Genomic DNA, 22,954 nt, shown 5'->3' with positions numbered 1-22,954 from the left:
GGGACTATACTCACTGGAATTTAGAAGAATGAGGGGGGAATCTTATAGAAACATATAAAATAATGAAGGGAATAGGTAAGATAGAAGCAGGGAGATTGTTTTCACTGGCGGGTGAAACTAGAACTAGAGGGGTATAGTCTCAAAATAAGGGGGAGCAGATTTAGGACTGAGTTGAGGAGGAACTTCTTCACCCAAAGGGTTGTGAATCTGTGGAATTCCCTGCCCAGTGAAGCACTTGAGGCTACCTTGTTGAATGTTTTTAAGGCAAAGATAGATAGGTTTTTGAACAGTGAAGTAATTAAGGGTTATGGTGAGCGGGTGGGTAAGTGGAGCTGAGTCCACAAAAAGATCCAAACCTCTGGATAGGCCTCTGGGTAATCATAGAATAGAAACACTACAGTGCAGAAGGAGGCCATTCAGCCTAGTGAGCCTGCACTGACAACTAGGTCCTATGCTCATCATCCCACATATTTACCCTGCCACTCCCCCTGACATTAAGGGGCAATTTTATCCTGGTCAATCCACCTAACCCACACAGCTTTGATGTTCACCTTCCACTGACACTCCGGCTGAGGGGCCTCAGGGCAAATGCTACTGCTGAGTGTGGGAGGAGTGTGTATCCAGTGCACTTACTGACTCCTCAGAATGGCTCACAGGAAATACTCTAAGTATGAACCATCATTACTGAAACTGCACATGCGCAATTAAAAGCAGAAATCACATAAGAACTAGGAACAGAAGTAGGCCATTTGGCCCCTCGAGCCTGCTTGCCATTCAATAAGATCATAGCTGATCTGTTCATGCAGTCAGCTCCACTTACCCGCCCGATCACCATAACCCTTAATTCCTTTACTGTTCAAAAATGTATCTATCCTTGCCTTAAAAACATTCAACTGCTTCACTTGGCAAGGAATTCCACAGATTCACAACTCTTTGTGTGAAGAAGTTCCTCCTCAACTCAGTCCTAAATCTGCTCCCTCTTATTTTGAGGCTGTGCTCCCGAGTTCTAGTTTCACCCACCAGTGGAAACAACCTCTGTGCTTCAATCTTATCTATTCTCTTCATAATTTTATATGTTTCTATAAGATTCCCCCCTCATTCTTTTAAAGTCTAATGAGTATAGTCCCAGTCTACTCAGTCTCTCCTCAAAAGCCAACTCTCTCAACTCCGGAATCAACAGAGTGAATCTCCTCTGCACCCCCTCCATTCCCAGTACATCCTTTCTCAATAAGGAGACCAAAACTGTGCACAGTACTCCAGGTGTGGCCTCGCTAGCACCTTATACAGCTGCAACATAACCTCGCTGTTTTTAAACTCCATCCCTCGAGCAATGAAGAACAAAATTCAATTTGCTTTCTTAATTACCTGCTGCACCTGCAAACCAACTATTTGCAATTCATGCACAAGGACACCCAGGTCCCTCTGCACAACAGCATGCTGCAATTTTTTTCCATTTAAATAATTGTCCATTTTGCTGTTATTCCTACCAAAATGGATGACCTCACATTTACCAACATTGTACTCGATCTGCCAGGCCCTTGCCCACTCACTTAGACTATCTATATCCCTTTGCAGACTTTCAGCGTCCTCTGCACACTTTGCTCGACCACTCATCTTCGTATCATCTGCGAACTTTGACACACTACACTTGGTCCCCAACTCCAAATCATCTATGTAAATTGTAAACAATTGCCGTTCCAACACTGATCCCTGAGGCACACCACTAGTCACTGATCGCCAACCAGAAAAACACCCATTTTTGCCATTCATGAGTTGCCTGCTTCTTCATAGCACACACTGGTGAGCTCCATCTGCAAGGAATCCAATCAGAAATCACTGATTTGGTGTTAAGGTCCACTTTTTATGCTAATAGTCTCAGTGTAAAAACTCTTGAAGATATTACACCTTGTTAAATGAGGGATAACCGTTTTTTTAAATAGAGTGCCAAATCATAATTACTGAACAAGCTCCTGGCCCTGAAAAACTAATTTTATATTTCTGGATTGTCAAATCATAGAATCCCCACAGTACAGAAAGAGGCCATTTGGCCCATCGAGCCTACACCAACAACAATCCCACCCAAGCTCTATCCCCGTAACCCCACACATTTACTCTGCTAACCCCACTGACACTAAGAGGCAATTTAGCATGGCCAATCAACATAACCTGCACATTTTTGGACTGTGGGGGAAAACCAGAGCACCCGGAGGAAACCCATGCAGACACGGGGAGAATGTGCAAATTCCACACAGACAGTCACCCGAGGCTGGATTTGAACCCGGGTCCCTGGCACTGTGAGGCAGCAGAGCTAACCACTATGCTACTGTGCCACCTTCTCGAAATCTCTCCATTCTAGACTAAAAGTTGATTTTAAATATATATGTTTATGATACATTAATTTCTCCCTTAATTCCATATGCATGGAATTCTTATTTCACTTTTTATACAATTATTACAAAAATTAATAATGGAATCTGCAAATTCTTTAATGTGATTGGCTGCTTAGCCAGCTTGATGACATCACTGTTACTGGATATCAAAGATTCCCAAACTGGAGCCATAATAAAAGTATCAGGAAAAGTTGCGAGATCACTAGATTTTTGTGGGCAGCTTTAGATCAGTGGCAATCGTCATTAGTTTGCCATTATTCGGCTCATCGAGCCTGCACCAACAACAATCCCACCCAGGCCCTATCCCCGTAACCCCACGTATTTATCATGCTAATCCCCCTGACACAAAGGGACAATTTTTTAGCATGGCCAATCCACCTAACCCATACAGCTTTGGACTGTGGAAGGCGACTGGAGCATCCGGAGGAAACTCACGCAGACACGGGGAGAACGTGCAAACTCCACTCAGACAGTCACCCAAGGCCGGAATTGAACCCGGGTCCCTGGCGTGTGAGACTGCAGTGCTAACCACTGTGCCACCTTGCCACCCTAAATTTGTCATATAATTGTAAAACATTCCAAACATTTCATACAAAAATTGACACCAAGCCAAACAAAGAGACATCAATACAGATGATCAAAAGTTTGTTCAAAATGGAAGATTGTAGAGGATCTAAAGGAAGAAGCAGTGAGGTGGGGAAATTTCTAGAGCTTCGCTGTAAGGCACAACTAATGTGAATACCTGTATTTTTTTTAAGTCTTGTATTTACATATGACCTCAGAATGTCCCAAAACACTCTACAGACAATTAAAGTGATGTAGTTAGTTATAATGTAGGCAACAGGATAGCCTGTTAATGCACAACGAGCTCCCACTAACAAGTGAAGACAGCAAAACAAGGTTCAACAAAATGTCAGAAGTTTACCATTACTGACTCCCCACTTTTGTCCAATATTTTCTTCCAAACTTCAAAATATTTAACATTAAAAAATGTCCATCACAAAAATGACACTCACCTCATCTCTCACCACCTTTTAAAACCTTCCCGAAATCCATATATTCATGCAAGCTTTCAGTTATCCTTCCTAATCTCTCATTCCATAAGATCATAAGACATAGGAGCAGAATTAGGCCACTTGGCGCATCAAGTCTGCTCCACCATACAATCATGGCTGATTTTTTTTCTTGTCCCCATTCTCCTGCCTTTTTCCCATAACCCCTGATCCCCTTATTAATCAAGAACCTATCTATCTCTGTCTTAAAGACACTCAATGACCTGGTCTCCATGGCCTTCTGCGGCAAAAAGTTCCACAGATTCGCCACTTTCTGGCTGAAGAAATTCCTCCTCATCTCTGTTTTAAAGGATTGTAAGAAGTTTAACAACACCAGGTTAAAGTCCAACAGGTTTATTTGGTAGCAAAAGCCACACAAGCTTTTGGAGCTGCAAGCCCCTTCTTCAGGTGAGTGGGAATTCTGTTCACAAACAGAGCATATAAAGGCACAAACTCAATTTACATGAATAATGGTTGGAATGCGAATACTTACAACTAATCAAGTCTTTAAGAAACAAAACAATGTGAGTGGAGAGAGCATCAAGACAGGCTAAAAAGATGTGTATTGTCTCCAGACAAGACAGCCAGTGAAACTCTGCAGGTCCACGCAACTGTGGGGGTTACAAATAGTGTGACATGAACCCAATATACCGGTTGAGGCCGTCCTCGTGTGTGCGGAACTTGACTATCAGTTTCTGCTCAGCGAATCTGCGCTGTCGTGTGTCGCGAAGGCCGCCTTGGAGAACGCTTACCCGAATATCAGAGGCCGAATGCCCGTGACCGCGGTGGTCCAGGAAGGCGGAACTGATAGCCAAGTTCCGCACACATGAGGACGGCCTCAACCGGGATATTGGGTTCATGGCACACTATTTGTAACCCCCACAGAGTTTCACTGGCTGTCTTGTCTGGAGACAATACACATCTTTTTAGCCTGTCTTGATGCTCTCTCCACTCACATTGTTTTGTTTCTTAAAGACTTGATTAGTTGTAAGTATTCGCATTCCAACCATTATTCATGTAAATTGAGTTTGTGCCTTTATATGCTCTGTTTGTGAACAGAATTCCCACTCACCTGAAGAAGGGGCTTGCAGCTCCGAAAGCTTGTGTGGCTTTTGCTACCAAATAAACCTGTTGGACTTTAACCTGGTGTTGTTAAACTTCTTACTGTGTTTACCCCAGTCCAACGCCGGCATCTCCACATCATGACTTAAAGGATTGTCCCATTAGTCTGAGGTTATGCCCTCTGGTTCTAGTTTTTCTACTACTAGAAACATCCTCTCCACTTCCACTTTATCCAGGCCTCACAGTATCCTGTAAATTTCAATAAGATCCCCCTTTATCCTTCTAAACTCCAATGAGAGCAGACCCAGAATCCTCAACCGTTCCTCATACGACAAGCTCTTCATTCCAGGGATCATTCTTGTGAACCCCCTATGGACCCTTTCCAAGGCCAGCACATTCTTCCTTAGATACGGGGCCCAAAACTGATCACAATACTCCAAATGGCATCTGACCAGAGCCTTACACAGCCTCAGAAGTACATCCCTGTTCTTGTTTTCTAGCCCTTTCGGCATGAATGCTAACATTGCATTTGCCTTCCTAGCTGTCGACTGAATCTGCGCATTAACCTTAAGAGAATCTTGAACAAGGACTCTCAAGTCCTTTTGTGCTTCTGATTTTCTAAGCATTTCCCCATTTAGAAAATAGTCCATGCCTCCATTTCCCCTTCCAAAGTGGATATCACACTTTTCCACATTGTATTTCATCTGCCACTTCTTTGCCCCCTCTCCTAGCTTGTCCAAGTCCTTCTGTAGCACCCCCCTGCTTCCTCAATACTACCTGCCCCTCTACATATCTTTGTATCATCTGCAAACTTAGCAACAGCGCCTTCAGTTTCTTCTTCCAAATCATTAATACATATTGTGAAAAGTTGTGGTCCCAGCACTGACTCCTGAGGCACACCACTAGTCACCGGCTGCCATCCTGAAAAATACCACTTTATCCCCACTCTCTGCCTTCTGCCAGTCAGCCAATCTTCTATCCATGCCAGGATCTTACCCTTAACACCATGGGCTCTTAAACTTATTCAACATTCCACTGCTCACCAACTATTTTTGTTAGTTGCCTCTCTGTAGAAGGACCATATAAATATGAATTGCTGTATGGCTCAGTGCCACCTTATATTTATACTTGGCTAATTAGGGAATCCCAGAGGGAGTAATTCACAGTTAACCACATGTTAGATTGAAAATGATATTGCATGTGGTCAGCTTGTATCAAACCGGCACAGTGACAAAGTGGTTAACACTGCTGCCTCACAGCACCAGGGACCTGGGTTCAATTCCAGCCTTGGGTGACTGGCTGTGTGGGGCTTGCACATTTTCCCTGTGTCTCCTCTGGGTGCTCCGGATTCCTCCCACAATGCGAAGATGAGCGGGTTAGGTGGATTGGCTATACTAAATTACCCCTTAGTGTCCCAGGTTGTGCAGGATAGGGGAATTAGCAGGGTAAATATGTGGGTTGACGGGGATAGGGCATGCGTGGGATACTCTGTCTGAAAGTTGGTGCAGACTCGATGGGCCAAATGGCTTCCTTCTGCACTGTAGGTATTTTATGAAACCAGTGAACCTGACTGGTGAAAATATTTCACATTTATACTCAGCACTAGCCCCATCATGCTAGGTCACTTAGTTACAACACAACTGTTGCAATGCAGATGCTGGAAACAGTCAATTATACTTTGTGACCATGCAAGCAGCCTAGACATGTAAACTTGTGCACATACATGTTCCTTTAGTAAGATAATGCATCATTAAGACTAATTACAAGAGACAACCATGAATCCTAAGATAGAAAATAGTTAAGTCCTTCAAGTTAAAAGGGAAAGAAAAAATATATACTAATCTTCACAAAATCAGAATCCTGCAGTGCAGAAGGAGGCCATTTGGCCCATCGAGTCTGCACTGACCACAATCCCACCTAGGCCCTATCCCCATGCATTTACCCTAACTAGTCTCCCTGACTCTAAGTGGCAATTTAGCATGACCAATCCACCCAAATGGGTACATCTTTGGACTGTGGGAGGAAACCCACGCAGACACGGGGAGAATGTGCAAACTCCACACAGACAGTGACCCAAGCCGGGAATCGAACCCGGGTCACTGGCGCTGTGAGGCAGCAGTGCTAACCACTGTGGCACCATGCCACCCAGCATCTTGTAGGTGTAAGGCATAACTAGTGTGAATGCCAGTATTTTTTTGGTCTTGCATTTACATAGCAGCTTTCATAATCTGAGGATGTCCCAATACACTTTACAGGCAATTAAAGAAACATAGTTACTGTTATAATGTAGGAAGTGTGGTAACCTATTAATGCACAACAAGCTCCCACTAACAAAGATAAAAATTGGCCACAGCAAATTCCACTAATACTGTCCACATTCCAAATTATGACAATGGCCATAGTTGATGCACAACTAACTCTTTTAAATTCACCAGGAGATTGTATATGCATTCCAAATATTAAATCTCAAGAGAGGTCAAATCTAGAGGAAGGCTGACTCTCCACCCCATAATAAATTAAAAGGCTCTCACAATTAATGGCAAAATATCAAGATCTACTGCTTGCATCCGCAAAGATGGCCAAAAATTTGAAGTATTGTACGTACGACAAAATAAATCTGAAGATACTTCCTAAAAAAGGCAAAAAGGCATCAGTGTTCAATGGAACACCAATCAAATACCTTCCTTGGCCCAATTACTCCTGCCTCCCCATCGAGAAGCCAAAAAACATGACTGAATTTCCATCGCTCAGTTGTTATAAGGTACATATGTAATTAATTCCTTCATTCAGGCAACTTCCCTCCTTGAATTGCACCGTAACAATTACGTGCGATATTTTCTTACCAGTACTATTCTTATATTTAGTTTCAAATATGACAGTTCTAGGACTAAAGGCGTGCCTTAATGAATTAATACTAGCACAATTAAGTAGAGCGCACAGCACAGCAAACCTGTGTCGTTGTTCATCCTTCACACAAGCAGTTGCCCTAACTCATATTCTCACTCCCAATCGCCTTGGTCACCTTTTCCATAAATTACTTAGCTGCTCTTTAACACTGTATGGTCTCTGTTCAATTGCTCAACATCAATTGTGCATTCCACAGCCTCATCACTATGTAAAAAGAACGTCTTCTGCTCTTAGTTAAGAAGGCAAACGATACAAGGGGTTGGACTTTAAAAAGAGAGAGATTTTGTTGCAATTGTACAGAATGTTGGTGAGGCTTCACCTGGAATAATGCGTACCGTTTTGGTCCCCTTACCTTAAAGAGGATACAGTAACATTGGAGGCAGTCCAAAGGAGATTCACCAGGCTAATTCCTGGGATGAGAGGGTTGTCCCCTCAAGAGAGAATAAATAGTCTGGGTTCGTATTTCTTGGAGTTTAGGAGAGTGAGGGGTGACCTTATTCAAGCAAATAAGATCCTGCGAGTGCTTGATCGGGTAGATGATGAGATGTTTTCACTAGCTACAAGATAAAGGGCCGGTCATTTAAAACTAAGATGCGTAGAAATTTCTTCTCACAGAGGGTGGTGAATCTCTGGAATTCTCTGCCCCAAAGGGTGGTGGGGGTTGGATCATTAGAAATATTTAAAGTGGAGGTAGATAAACATTTGACAGATCGAGGAAAAGGGGGCAATGGGAAAATGGCACAGAAAAGGAGTGGAGGCCAGCATTGGTCTGCCATGATCGTACTGAATGGCGGGGCAGGCTTGAACGGCCTGGTGGCCACTCCTGCTTCAATTTCTTGTGCGCTGTGCAAAAACCACAAAATTGTGGTCAAACATCTTGATATGGAGGCATTTTAAGAAAAAACTTGTCTGATAAATATTTGTTTCTAGTGATCCTTCTTAAAAGATGTGCTTAAATAAAACACGTAAGAGAAAGTCTGTACAACAATGGTGACCACTTTTGTGACAAAGTATGCCACTTAATTTCGTAGAAAATTTCATAGAAAACCCTACAGTACAGAAAGAGGCCATTCGGCCCATCGAGTCTGCACCAACCACAATCCCACCCAAGCCCTACCCCCATATCCCTCTAATCTACGCATCCCAGGACACTAAGGGCAATTTTTTTTTTTAGCATGGCCAATCAACCTAACCCACGCATCTTTGGACTGTGGGAGGAAACCGGAGCACCCGGAGGAAACCCACGCAGACACGAGGAGAATGTGCAAACTCCGCACAGACAGTGACCCAAGCCAGGAATCGAACCCAGGTCCCTGGAGCTGTGAAGCAGCAGTGCTAACCACTGTGCTACCGTGCCGCCCTAATTTGTAATTAGTAAACTAGCTTCTAGTTTGTGTGGGGAACACATTTCCACAAAATGGTGTACATAACAAAATACATAACAAAATAAGCTAACATACTGATGTAGCAATGGGTGCAAAAAACATTATAAAAAGACAAAGAACTTCGACTTGCGTGCTAGTTGCTGATGGGATTGCAAATCCCAATGATCAGGTAGTCACCTTCTTCAGAATTTAACACATTAAAGGTTGTATTGCAGGGCAGAAAACAATAAATGTAACATTTGACTAAAAAGTTAAATTTTTGTAAAGGATTTTAAGCATAATAATACATTTCTGATGCATTACAAACCATTGGAACTCAGATATGGTGTTAGCAATCTTTAAAGTAATAAAGCATAGTGCTTTAGTTCGAGATGAAAATAGGTTCAGATGGCACGTCACACGACCCAAACCGTAAAACATGGAATCATACAACACAGAAGGAGGCCGATCATCCCATCATGCCTGATCCTTGCTGGGAAGATATTGAGCTGCTGGATCTCCACGACTGAACTCTCAGTAGCAGAACTTGTCAAGGCCAGGCAGGCAGAGTTTGCCTGGCAAAAAATACACTGTACAGAAATAAACACATGGGAATGTCGAGCAAACGAAACTTACTTTATCCTGACTGAAGTGACCATGAATCAAGTCCTCACCAGCATCTTTAAGGCACTGTAGTTTCCTGTAATATTAAAAGGCCGAATTTGAGATGATTCAAGCAATCACTGGCCTTTTAAAGAGCAGCTTTTTATAAAACTGAACTTTGTACAAGCATACAGAACGCATGATGAGGTTATCAAACTGGTCAAAAATCAAATCTCACAATGGGTCATTCACCTTTAGACTCACCATGACAGTTGAAAAATAACCCAAGATAGCATTAGCAGATTTGTTAGATGCACGAAGATACAGGAATAGAGGAATCCAGTTCTCCCTCTCACCAGATGATGTGTGCCTCAATCCTATATCACGCAAATTTCTTCAGACTATTAAATTTCAAAAGATCAAATGTGGCCTCTTCAAAATGTATAAAGCAGGCAAATCCACTTGGAACACAGAGCACTTGCTAATACTTCTAAGGAGGCATTCATACGTCACTTTTAGCACCACTGCAAAAGAGTTTCAGCCTCACGATAACTTTGGAGACTCGCGTGTCCACATGGTCAATGGGGAGATCAATCCGATCTCCAGGCCCCAATTGTGGAATCCCTAACACCAGCTGGTTTCAGATTATCATTGTGAATCTGTGTACACATAGCACCCTGTATTTCAAGGCACAAACACAGCAGCCGATCTGCACACTGCAAGATCCCACCAAATGAGATGAATGGTTAGTTAATTAGCCTTTCAGGTGATGATTAAAGGGCGAATGTTGTCCAAGGAACCAGGATATAATACTTCATCTCAGAAAAAAACATGGAGTTTTTTTAATCTAGACTTGAAAAGGCACATGGGGTCTCTTGTGCAAAAGACAATCACTCAAATGTTAGCATTCTCTGGACACTTTATGCAGCCTTCTCGTCCTGGAGTGAGGCTCAGTCACTTTTGACTCAGAGTTAAGTGTGCTACCGCTGAGCCAAGTTGACATGGTTAATGGTCTTTTTACGCTGTCTCCCTGTGTGAGTCTCCCTTCTCCACTTGCAACCCACACAGCGAGACATTTGACCGATGATTTGTCACGTTTGCACAAGTACGCAAAATTGTCTGTGCTGTTGTCAGTGGTTCAAATTCCACCTTGCAATGTAATCGGAGGTTGAACTTAGGACTTTTCTGATGCCTATGGTTCAGCGACCTATTTTATGGCTTCTGCAATGTGTGACTTGGCTAACTCTGAGCAAACAGGATGTACAATCACAATGTAAGACCCAAAATTATCACATTAATAATTCTTGTCCATCCATTATTCTCCATTCTATACAACTAGCAAATCTGATTGTAAAACGAAGGAAATAGCACAATCTCAAGACAGAGGTCCAATTTGCAAAATTGTTAGCCTGGGATTTACAAATGTTGAAATGCTTAGAAACATTAAAATAATCTCATGAATTGCATTATTAATTTACCTCTTTGCTGGTTAGATTCAACACATATCGTTAGGTTTAAGACTGCAAAGTCAGCACAGGACTTGCCCAGTATGTTGAGATTGGAGATCTGCACTATAAATAGAACGCTCTAGGAACTGTTAGACAAATAAACCAAGGTCCATCTAGCTCGCCTTCATCCAGCCTGGTGGTCACGTAATACAACAATAATAATTCTGAGCGACATTTTAAAAAAGGAAACGAATGTGCCTAATTAGCTACAAATCATGGTGCTACCACACCAGCTATACCATTATTTCTTAAGCCTAAGAGACAGCTGACGTTTGAAATAGTGAGATGCCAGCAAAACCATGATCACCGCTGTCTTCTGGAGTGGTGACTATGAAAATGACAGGCCAACAGAGTGGCGCATAACTTCCAGGAAACTGCACAGTGCCCTAAGTGATATTGCCAGTCACCTATTCTATAATATTCTCTGAGTCATTCAAGTGACTTTACAACCTAGATTGATCATTGTAATGACATAAATCTCCAGGAAAACCTGAATCATCCTTTCAGTTTTCGTAAGACATACTTATTTTAGCAACCCTAACTTTGGAGATGAGATTAATTCACATTTACGATGCAAATCCATCAATTTCTTGACACTTACAAGGAGGCTGACAGCAAGCTCCTGTATGAGAGCCCAAATGATGTGGAGATGTCGGCGTTGGACTGGGGTAAACACAGTAAGAGTTTTAACAACACCAGGTTAAAGTCCAACAGGTTTATTTGGTAGCAAATGCCATTAGCTTTCGGAGCGCTGCTCCTTCATCAGATGGAGTCGATATCTGCTCTCAAACAGGGCATACAGAGACACAAAATCAAGTTACAGAATACTGATTAGAATGCGAATCTCTACAGCCAACCAGGTTCTTTCTTTAACCTGTGCTTAATGCTCCCTCCACTCACATTGTCTGTATCTTTAAGGCCTGGTTGGTTGCAGAGATTCGCATTCTAATCAGTATTCTGTAACTTGTGTCTCTGTATGCCCTGTTTGAGAGCAGATATCCACTCCATCTGACAAAGGAGCAGCGCTCCGAAAGCTAATGGCATTTGCTACCAAATAAACCTGTTGGACTTTAACCTGGTGTTGTTAAAACTCTTACTGTGAGAGCCCAAAGCCAGAGCGGTGCAATTCATCCAGCAATCATGGTAATTTACTAGTCACGGCATATCTCTTCCTCCCACAACTAAGTTTTGTTTTGAATGCACTGATAACAATAGGGCCATAAACTCGTCATTATTTTTTCAGCGAATTCTGAGCCAAAGCTTCATCTAGCATGCTATAGCTTCATACATGATGATCCTCTGTGGTCTGAACTGCTAAGCTCTATGGTGCTGCCAGGGGGATGGTGGTCGATATTTTACCACAGAATGACAAGCCTTTAATAGCTTGCCCACCTACCTTCTGACCTGAGAGTGAGAGGTGAACACCCAAAAGAGTGAAAAAAGGAGTGCAGAACTTTTAAAAACAATCTTCCACTCCCACTTTGTGATGCAGCAAAATCATTCTGTCATTAGCCGAGCTGTGGATTTCAGGTAGGTCCTAGATTTAATTTCTGGTCCGTGCACTGTTATCTTTGCAGCGCCCCACGGTTTACCCCAACCAAGGCCCTCCTCTTCCTCATCCACCTGCGTCCTCTTGGTGACATTATCCTCGGATATGGGGTCAGCTTCCATGTGTTTACTGTTGACATCCCGCTCGAACTACTGCCATCTGCGTTGACTTTGATGCTGTCAAGACTACTTGTCTGACATCTAATCCTGGATGAGCAATACTTCCTCAAGTCAGTTAAATATCAGATGACTGAAGCCACCACTTTTGGCCTTGGTCACAAACATAATAAGTTCTGTTCTCCTCCCCAGGCAATCTTTTAGGCTGAATCAAATTTTTGGTGATCTAGATATCCTGCCCATTCCTATCTCTTTCTTTGTTTCAGTGTCCATTGTTGTCTGATTCCACCTCAAGACATTTCACTAGACTGAAGACACTGTAGAAATGCAAGTTATGCTTTTTTTAAAAATTGAGCCAGTTGAGGAGAATGGGTTCAGGATATTAAGTCAACCAGAGTTCCAGCTTCTGATCACCATTAGATTATGACATGATGAGACAGGACTATAGGGAAAGGAGTAGAACAGGTCCTCAAACTTGTTCTGTCGTTCAATGAGATTATGACTGAACTACACCCTAACTTCATGTATCTGCATTTTCCCTGTATCTCTCCATGCCTGCAATTCATTCAATTTGTTCCTTATACTCCATACAGTAGTATAAAAAACACATATTTTGGACCACCTAACTTGTCCTTCTGCACGAATGTTTTACTCACATTTCTCATTTCTCTCCCTCCTGGCTTAATTACCTTATATCTTTTAGTTTTGCCTTTATCTGCAGTGCCTAAAGCACAACTTCCGACTGTCACTCTACTCTCCTCGCTTTTGTTTGTTTTCAAAGTCTTATCAATGCTGCCTTTTCTACCCAAGTCTCCCGGCACCTCACCCCACCCCGATTACTAGTTTAAAGTCCTTGTGACCCTCCTATCTAGCATTTCCACTGGATTGTCTGGTTCCATTTCAGGTTGAGCCTATCCCAATGGTACAGTTCATTCCAGTCCCAATACTGAAGCCAGTGTTCCATGAAGTGGAACTCCTGTTTCCCACACCACTCCTTTAGCTACACATTCACCTCCACAATCTGCTTATCTCCATGTCACTTTGTAAATGGCTTCAGTAATAATTGAGAGATGATAAAGTAGTTTTACAGCATGGAAAGAGGTCCTTCAATCCATCGTGTTGGCACCAGCCATCAAGCATCTATCTATTCTAATCCCATTTTCCAGCACTTAGCCGTAGTCTTGTATGTTACGGCATTTCAAGTGTTCATCTAAATACTTCTTAAATGAACAGTCTGCTTTGTCTGTATAGTGTACAAGAAATAATACTTTTCACTGTATACCAATACATGTGACAATAATAAATCAAATCAAAATGTTGTGAGGGTTCCCATCTCCATTTCAGCGAGTGAATTCCAAATTCCAACCACCCTCTGGGTGAAAAGACTCACATCTCCTATAAACCTGCTGCCCCTTAACTTAAATCTATGTCCCTGGTTATTGGTCCCTCTGCTAAAGGGAAACGTTCTGTCCCTCTACACCCCTCAGTCAGGTCCGCCCTCAGCCTTCTCTGCTCCAGGGAAAACAATCGCAGCCTATCCAGTCTCTCTTGATGCTGTAAGTAGTCTCCTAACACCAGGTTAAAGTCCAACAGGTTTATTTGGTAGCACGAGCTTCCAGGGAGCGCTGCTCACCTGATGAAGGAGCGGGTCTCCGAAAGCTCCTGCTACCAAATAAACCTATTGGACTTTAACCTGGTATTGTGAGACTACTTACTGTGCCCACCCTAGTCCAATGCCGGTAACTCCACCTCTTGATGCTGAAAGGCTCCAGCCCAGGCAACATCCTGGTGATACTCCTTTGCCTTTTCTCTAGTGCAATCACTGCCTTACTATAGTGTGGCGACCAGAACTGCACAGTTCTCCAGCTGTGGCCTAACCAGAATTTTTACAACTCCATCATAACCTTTATTTATTTCCTTATTTACTTATTAGTGTCACAAGTAGGCTTACATTTAACACTGCAATGAAGTTACTGTGGAAATCCCCTAATCGCCACACTCCGGCGCCTGTTCGGGTACACTGAGGGAGAATTTAGCATGGCCAATGCACCTAACCTGCACGTCTTTCGGACTGTGGGAGGAAATCGGAGCATCCGGAAGAAACCCACGCAGACATGGGGAGGACGTGCAGGCTCTGCACAGACAGTGACCCAAACCGGGAATTGAACTCGGGTCCCTGGTGCTGAGGCAGCAGTGCTAACCACTGTGCCACCGTGCTGCCCACTCTGCTCTTATATTCAATGCCTCAGTTAATAAAGGCAAGCAGCCTACATGCCTTTTTCACCACCTTATCTACCTGTCCTGTTGTCTTCAGAGGTCTATGGGCACGAACACCAAGGTCCCTCTGATCCCCTGTACTTCCAAGTGTCCAACCATTCATTGTATATATATTCCCTTGCCTTGTTAGTCCTCCCAAAATACATTACGTCACATGTTTTAATCCTTAAAGTTCTGTAGTGAAAACGGAGGGCAAATATACGTAAGGTAACGTGGAAAACAGCTTCTGAGGCAATCTGCCAGTGGCTATGGAGCCTAAGGTGACTCGACTATTTCGAATTCCCAACTTTCTTTGCTCAGTGTGAGTGTTGATGAGATACAAGACTACACCATTGTATTTGAGTTCTCCAACCTGCGTTTCAGTCAAATAAAGCTCCCTCCCCATGTAATGGAGAGATTAGTGGATCAAATATTTGCATCATCTTCAGGGAAAAAGGAAAAGAAGGACTAAATTTGAATAAAGGAGGGGAAGAAGAATCTGTCTCTTTGTCGAGACTTGCAGTGATACAGCACCATTCACCACCTCAGGCCATTTCAAACTGCTCTACCGCTTATTATATAAACTGAAGCCACAGTTGTAAAGTCAGAAACACGGCAGGCCCTTTGCATATGTTACACAAATAATCTGTTTTAGTGATGTCGGTCGCGGGATAACTTTGGACTGGGAGAACTTGAAATAGAACCATGGAAATTTTTTCTCATCCAATTCTGACAGCGCAGACAGGGGCCGGGATTCTCCAATCTTGCCTGCAGCTGGAATTCTCCAGTCCCGCTGCAGTAAATGAAGCTTTGACTGAGTGCTAAATTCTCCGTTCTCGTTCTCAGCCGGGCATGCAAGACTGGAGAATTCCGGCCAGGGTCTTGGTTTGATGCCTCATGTAATATTGCCACACTCAGGCGCCACTGCATTGAAGTGTGAGCCTAGATTGTGTTCAAATCTTTGAAGAGAGACTTGAACCTTCTGACTCTGGGGATGGGAAGAGAATGACTCTGGTTTCTGGAGGAATCATCTCCTGCCTCCAACTATTTCAGCCTTTTCTCACCAGATGTCTCATGTTATTCTTAATGACAAAAAAATTCAAAGAAAATGATAAAGCGTAGTTTCCAATGCCCCCACAATTTTTCTCCTGTGTCCAATAGATTTTTAAAAAATTCTTGGATCCAGCACGGGGCAACACGGTAGCACAGTGGTCAGCACTGCTGCCTCACAGCGCCAGGGACCCAGGTTCAATTTAGGCCTCGGGTCACTGTGTGGAGTTTGCACGTTCTCCCCGTGTCTGTTGGGTTTCCTCTGGGTGCTCCAGTTTCCTCCCACAGTCCAAAGATGTGCAGGGTTAGGTTGATCAGCCATGGTAAATTGCCCCTTATTGTCAGGGGGACTAGCAGGGTAAACAGTGGGGCTAGTGCAGTGGTTCCCAAACATTTTCACTGGGCCGCACTTTCGGAATAAAAATTTGCTTGCGCCACACCGAAATTTTTATTAATAAGAAATACATTCAAAAACAAAAAAAAACAACTCCTAGCAGTGCTTGATTCACAACATAGAACACAACTACTTTATAATATGATCATGGGACATCCAGAAAGTATAAAACAATGCTTGTTTAAACCATGTTTGAATGTTTCTTTGATTGTCCTTGAAATCTTCCCGCCAGACTTGCCATCCTCTCTCGCCGCACCAGTGTGGTGCGCCGCACCCTTTGGGAACCACTGGGTTAGTGGGAGAGGGCCTGGGTGGGATTGTGGTTGATGGGCCAAATGGCCTCCTTCTGTACTGTAGGGATTCTCTGACCTCTGGGGCAGAGAAAGTTGACTCAGGTTACTACCCGTTAGCTCAGAAATCCTTCCCTGGACAGTAATAAGATGCACGCCAGATCTTAAGTTTTTGCAAGGAAACGGTAGACCGTTCCAGCATTGTGCAGAAACCCAATCCCACTTTTGATTACTTACGGAGGGGTGGGATCTTAGTCCTTGTTTACGCCGGAGATAAGGATCAACAGGTCAACATGCATGCGCATGAAGGAAGTTTACTCGGTCAGTCTCTGGAGGCAACCAGATAACGAAAGAGCAATTTATCTACAAGTGTTACACGTTTAGACGGCTCAAGATGACACAAACAAGAAAGCTGAACACGCCCCCTGAAATGTTGCACTCTTTCCACCTTTCACTCGCAGTTATAAACGGAGCCATTCTGTTAGGGAAATTCTCAAAAGGGAGCCGTGCAATTGCGTTCAGCAAATGTCAGAGCCCAGACCCCACAGTGTGAAGTTAAAAGACTGCACTAACCTTCAGCACAGAGGGAACAGCAGGCATTCAGGAACAAGTACAAGTCAGTGTAATGTGCTATCCGCTGGGTGTGGGCTTTAACGCCCCTCTCTCGCTGCCGCAGGTTGATGGGCCAGCATCAGCTGCTCTCAGCTGGCCGGTTCCAGGCTGACTCACAGCAGCTTCCCCTGGCCGGTTTCCAGACTGACTCACAGCAGCTTCCCCTGGCCGCCACCGCGCTGCAGACAGCGGCCCTCTCTCCCCACTGCATTCCCCATGCTCTGTCGCCCTCTGCTCGCCAGAAACACTCCACACAACAAATCCCGAAGCAAAGTGTCCAAAAACACACCCAGAACATCCGAGTTGATTTGCTGCTAACAGGTTTGGGCAAGATCACAGAGTCTTGACTGCTGAACAAGGCCATTCAGCCCATCTGGTCTGTATTGTCTCTCTGAAACGGCTTTCTGCCCAGCCCCACTCCCCCGCTTTATCCCTGTAACCGTGCACATTCTTTCTTTTCAGATAGCAATCCAATTCCCTTTTGAATACCTCAATCAAACACCTCTATCGCCCTCCCAGGAAGTTTGTTCCAGACTTCAAACGCCCCCTGGGTGAATATATTTTTCCTCACATCACTATTTTGATTCTATGTCCTCTAGTTCTTGATGGTGTCTTGAGAGGGAACAGTTTCTCACTATCAAAGAATCCCTACAGTGCAGAGGGAGGCCATTTTACCCATTGAGTTGGCACCGACCGCAATCCCATCCAGGCCCTATCCACGGAACCCCATGTATTTACCCTGCTAATTCCCCTGACACTAAGGGGCAATTTAGCATAGTCAATCCACCTAACCCACACATCTTTGGATTGTGAGAGGAAACCAGAGCACCCGGAGGAAACCCACGCAGGCACAGGGAGAACATGCAAACCCCACACGGTCACCAAAGGCCGGAATTGAACCCAGGTCCCTGGAGCAGTGAGGCAGCAGCAGTGCTAACCACTGTGTCATCTGAATGGAAAATTCAGTGTTTTTTTTTTCTCAAAGCAATCAGGATGTCATAGAGTCATAGAATCATAGAGGTTTATAGCACAGAAACAGGCCCTTCGGCCCAATTTGTCCATGCTGACCTTATTTTTTTAAAACCCCTAAGCTAATCCCAGTTGCCTGCATTTGGCCCATATCCCTCTATACCCATCATACCCATGTAACTATCTAAATGCTTTTTAAAAGACAAAATTGTACCTGCCTCTACTACTACCTCTGGCAGCTTGTCCCAGACACTCACCACCCTCTGTGTGAAAAAATTGCCCCCCTGGACACTTTTGTATCTTTCCCTTCTCGCCTTAAATCTATGCCCTCTAGTTTTAGACTCCCCTACCTTTGGGAAAAGATATTGACTATCTAGCTGATCTGTGCCCCTCATTATTTTATAGACCTCTATAAGATCACCCCTCAGCCTCCTACACTCCAGAGAAAAAAGTCCCAGTCTACCCAGCCCCTCCTTATAACTCAAACCATCAAGTCCCAGTAACATCCTAGTAAATCTTTTCTGCATTCTTTCTAGTTTAATAATATCATTTTTATAATAGGGTGACCAGAAATTACACACACTATTCCAAGTGTGGCCTTACCAATGTCTTGTACAACTTCAACAAGAAATTCCAACTCCTGTATTCAATGTTCTGACCGATGAAACTAAGCATGCCAAATGCCTTCTTCACCACTCTGTCCACCTGTGACTCCACTTTCAAGGAGCTATGAACATGTACCCCTAGGTCTCTTTGTTCCGTAACTCTCCCCAATACCCTACCATTAACTGAGTAAGTCCTGCCATGGTTCAATCTACCAAAATGCATCACCTCGCACTTGTCTAAATTAAACTCCATGTGCCATTCGTCAGCCCACTGGCAAATTGATCAAGATCCCGTTGCAATTGGAGATAACTTTCTTCACTGTCCACTATGCCACCAATCTTAGTGTCATCTGCAAACTTACCATGCGTCCTATATTCTCATCCAAATCATTAATATAAATGACAAATAACAGTGGGCTCAGCTCTGGAGGAATACAGAGAGAGTAGGAAAGAACTCAAACGGGGAGTTAGAAGGGCAAAAAGAGGTCACAAAATGTTCTTGGCAGATAGGATTAGGGAGAATCCTAAGGCATTTTATTCATATGTTAGGAACAAAAGAGTTGTCAGGGAAAAAGTCGGACCTCTCAGGGACAAAGGAGGGGAATTATGCTTAGAACCCAAAGGAATAGGGGAGATCCTAAATGAATACTTTGCATCGGTATGCACAAAGGAGAGGGACTTGTTGACTGGGAGTGTCTCAGAGGGAGGTGTTGACCCGTTAGAGAGAATCTCCATTGCAAGGGAGGAAGTGTTAGGTTTTTTAGGTAACATTAAAACTGACAAATCCCCAGGGCCTGATGGCATCTATCCTAGACTGCTCAGGGAGACAAGAGATGTAATTGCTGGGCCTCTGACGGAAATCTTTGTCTCTTCATTGGACACAGGTGAGGTCCCTGAGGATTGGAGGATAGCGAATGTGGTACCGTTATTTAAGAAGGGTAGCAGAGATAGCCCGTGTAATTATAGGCCAGTGAGCTTGACGTCCGTGGTAGAGAAGGTGTTGGAGAGGATTCTAAGAGACAGGATGTATGCGCGTTTAGAACGGAACAATCTCATTAGTGACAGACAGCATGGTTTTGTAAGAGGGAGGTCGTGCCTTACAAATTTGGTGAAGTTTTTTGAGGAAGTCACAAAAACGGTTGACGAAGGAAGGGCCGTGGATGTCGTCTATATGGATTTCAGTAAGGCATTTGGCAAAGTCCCTCATGGCAGGTTGGTTAAGAAGGTTAAGGCTCATGGGATACAAGGAGAGGTGGCTAGATGGGTAGCAAACTGGCTTGGCCACAGGAGACAGAGGGTAACAGGCGAAGGGTCTTTTTCCGGCTGGAGGTCTGTGACCACTGGTGTTCCACAGGGCTCTGCACTGGGACCTCTGCTATTTGTGATATATATAAATGATTTGGAAGAAGGTGTAACTGGTGTTATCAGCAAGTTTGCGGATGACACGAAGATGGCTGGACTTGCGGATAGCGATGAACATTGTCGGACAATACAGCAGGATATAGATAGGCTGGAAAATTGGGCGGAGAAATGGCAGATGGAATTTAATCCAGATAAATACGAAGCGATGCATTTTGGAAGAACAAATGTAGGGGGTAGTTATACAATAAATGGCAGAGCCATCAAGAGTATAGAAACACAGAGGGACCTAGGTGTGCAAATCCACAAATCCTTGAAGGTGGCAGCACAGGTGGAGAAGGTGGTGAAGAAGGCATATGGTATGCTTGCCTTTATAGGACGGGGTGTAGAGTATAAAAGCTGGAGTCTGATGTTGCAGCTGTATAGAACGCTGGTTAGGCCATATTTGGAGGACTGCGTCCAGTTCTGGTTGCCGTACTACCAGAAGGACGTGGAGGCTTTAGAGAAAGTGCAGAGAAGGTTTACCAGGATATTGCCTGGTATGGAGGGTCTTAGCTATGAGGAGAGATTGGGTAAACTGGGCTTGTTCTCCCTGGAAAGACGGAGAATGAGGGGAGACCTAATAGAGGTGTACAAAATTATGAAGGGTGTAGATAGGGTGAACAGTGGGAAGCTTTTTCCCAGGTCGGAGGTGACGATCACAAGGGGTCACGGGCTCAAGGTGAGAGGGGCGAGGTATAACTCAGATATCAGAGGGACGTTTTTTACACAGAGAGTGATGGGGGCCTGGAATGCGCTGCCAAGTGGGGTGGTGGAGGCAGACACGCTGGCATCGTTTAAGACTTACCTGGATAGTCACATGAGCAGTCTGGGAATGGAGGGATACAAACGAATGGTCTAGTTGGACCAATGAGCGGCACAGGCTTGGAGGGCCGAAGGGCCTGTTTCCTGTGCTGTACTGTTCTTTGTTCTTTGATCCCTGAGGCACACCGCTGGCCACAGGCCTCCAGTTTGAAAAACAATTCTCTCCAACCACCCTCTGGCTTCTGCCAAGAAGCCAATTTTGTATCCATTTGATACCTCACCCTGGATCCCGTGAGATTTAACCTTATGCAACAACCTACCATGCGGTACCTTGTCAAAGGTCTTGCTAAGGTCCATGTAGACAACATCAACTGCACTGCCCTCATCTACCTTCTTGGTTACCCCTTCAAAAAACTCAATCAAATTTATGAGACATGATTTTCCACTCACAAAGCCAGTATTTGTGAGTGGACAATGTTTGGTGGAACTGCAACAGATGCTGGTAAGCAGGATAATTACTCATGTTAGCCCTATAATATTTACTTAGAATGAAGCTAATTATGTTTGTTTATAAATGAGAAATGACCCCGAGGGTGTTTCTTTTATTAAAGTAATGGGAGGTGAGTTAAGTATACAGGGTCATATAGTCAGGTGATACTAGAAGTGGGAGCAGCTTGAATTGTAGCAGAAAAACAGCTTACTGTGATTAGTTGCGGTGCTGGGTGGAGGTGTTTTAAGGTAGAAGCCTACAAACTGCTCTCTCTGAAAAGGCTCTCTCCACAAAGACTTAATAATATACTTTGGGGTTTGGGTCTAGTACTCTAACAGTCTGTTAATAAATTCTAAATACTATATGTTTGATTAACTGTTCTCTCAACATGCCCTCCCACCTCCAATGACTCTTCTACATAGGTACCAATGTTGCCCTGTTTCTGTACCTCCTTTGCAGTTTTTCCTTTTACTTTATATTGTGTATTCCAATCTTCCTGCCAAAATGAATTATTCTCTGCATTGAACTTCATCTGCCACTTGTCTGCCCAATTCACCAACATGTCTATGTCCTTTTGAATTTCAAGACTATCCTCATTACAGTTGACAACATTTCCAATCTCTGTATCATCTGCAAATTTTGACATCATGCCTTGAACACCACTGTCTAGGTCGTTAATATATATCGGGGATATATATTAAGGGCAAGGATCCCAACACTGACCCCTGGGGAACTCCGTTACAATCCTTTCTCAAACCTGAAAAACAACATTTATCACTCCCCTGTTTCCTGTCATTCAGCCAATTTCTTACCCAAGTGGTTATCTTTCCTTTTATTCACTGAGCTAGAGTTTGTTCACAAGTCTGTTGTGTAGCACTGTATCAAATGTCTTTTGAAAATCCATGTACAACATATCAACAGCATTGCCCATATCAATCTTCCCTGTTACTTCCTCAAAAAACTCCAGCAAGTTAGTTAATGAATCCACGCCGGCTTTCCTTAATTATCCTATACTCGCCCACGTGACTATTGATTTTGTCCTAAACTATAGGTTCCAGATGTTTTCCTACCACTGAAGTCAAACTGACTGGCCTGTAGTTGCTGACTTTTTAAACAAGGGTGTAACATTCCCAATTCTCCAGTACTCTGGTGCCACCCTTGTGTCTAAGGAAGACTGGAAGATTATCACTAGTGCCTCAATTTCCACTCTCACTTCCTTCAGTACCCTTGAATGCATCTCATCTGGTCCTGGTATCTTATCAATTTTAAGTAACGATAGCCTTTCTAACCTCTTCCTTCTTCTCAATTGTAAATTCTTCTAGTGTACCAGTTACACTAGGCTAAATACCTTTGCTGTTTCACCGCCTCCACATACAAGCCCCCTTTTTAATCCCTAATCAGCCCTACTCTTTCTTTTACCATGCTTTTATTACTTATATGCTTATAGGGGACATTAGGATTCCTATTTTTTAGCTGTCAGTCTTTTTTATGCTCTCTCCTTGCTTTTCTTATTAGCTTCTACACTTACCCTCTGATCCTCGAATATTCAGCTGCATTCTCCATTGTGTTTTCTA

At 43.7% G+C, this 22,954-nt stretch overlaps 1 protein-coding gene across 5 annotated transcripts in view; it reads right to left on the bottom strand.

Moving 5' to 3' along the window:
- Positions 1-17,379, bottom strand: part of eepd1 (endonuclease/exonuclease/phosphatase family domain containing 1) — a 197,636-nt gene extending 180,257 nt beyond the window's left edge. For 2 of the 5 annotated variants that reach the window (XR_013500904.1, XR_013500905.1), the window contains exons 1-2: positions 17,115-17,273; positions 9,412-9,475 (exon numbers count right to left, since the gene is read on the bottom strand). The gene's annotated coding sequence lies outside the window, so the exon portion shown is untranslated. Of the gene's footprint in view, positions 1-9,411; positions 9,476-16,778; positions 16,895-17,114 lie in introns of those variants that run through there. The other 3 variants (XR_013500906.1, XM_078241983.1, XM_078241992.1) reach the window with 3 other exon arrangements.
- Positions 17,380-22,954: the final 5,575 nt, after the last annotated feature.

This window comes from Mustelus asterias, chromosome 2 (genome assembly GCF_964213995.1).
Source record: "Mustelus asterias chromosome 2, sMusAst1.hap1.1, whole genome shotgun sequence".
NCBI lineage: Eukaryota > Metazoa > Chordata > Chondrichthyes > Carcharhiniformes > Triakidae > Mustelus > Mustelus asterias.
The sequence above is the reverse complement of the archived record's forward strand: the minus strand, read 5'-3'. Positions and strand labels throughout refer to the sequence as shown.